This window comes from Oratosquilla oratoria, chromosome 8, assembly GCF_046742065.1.
Source record: "Oratosquilla oratoria isolate Oo_2021 chromosome 8, ASM4674206v1, whole genome shotgun sequence".
NCBI classification, from domain to species: domain Eukaryota; kingdom Metazoa; phylum Arthropoda; class Malacostraca; order Stomatopoda; family Squillidae; genus Oratosquilla; species Oratosquilla oratoria.
In genome coordinates, this window is record NC_134784.1 from 70,046,507 (window position 1) to 70,047,022 (window position 516).

Genomic DNA, 516 nt, shown 5'->3' on the forward strand with positions numbered 1-516 from the left:
TCCACAGCAAGGCCGCTTTTCATTTAATCGGCGACCCCCCCCTCTCCGTCCCCCCTTACTAAAAATAAAAATGAAAAGAGTCCCAAGAATTCATCTGTTTGTTCATAGCCACCCTGTTTTCTCTCTCTTTTTTTAACAGTAAATTAAAAAGTTAAAAGTCTAGAGTATTAGGCTAATGGTTGAGAGAGGGTATGAGACCAACTTGAAGTTGAACTTTGGGGTATCGGAAGCGAAAAACTTTAAGAATAACTACGTTAAGGGTTTTAACAATTAATGTTGCTGCCGCCCAAAATTTTTACTTACCCGAATGAAATCATCTGAGCTCGAAAAAGTTAAATCTATCTCAGTTAACCCAGGTACAGTTCTTAATGACATACACTTATACAATTATTTTGACTGCCGTTAAACAATTTCATCTAACTATGGAAATACCGAGGAAGCTCTGCTGTGCAGTGGCTGCTTGAGACCTTGGTCGTAGAGGCCCTGGGGACAGATGACAGCGTATAGTGAAGCAAC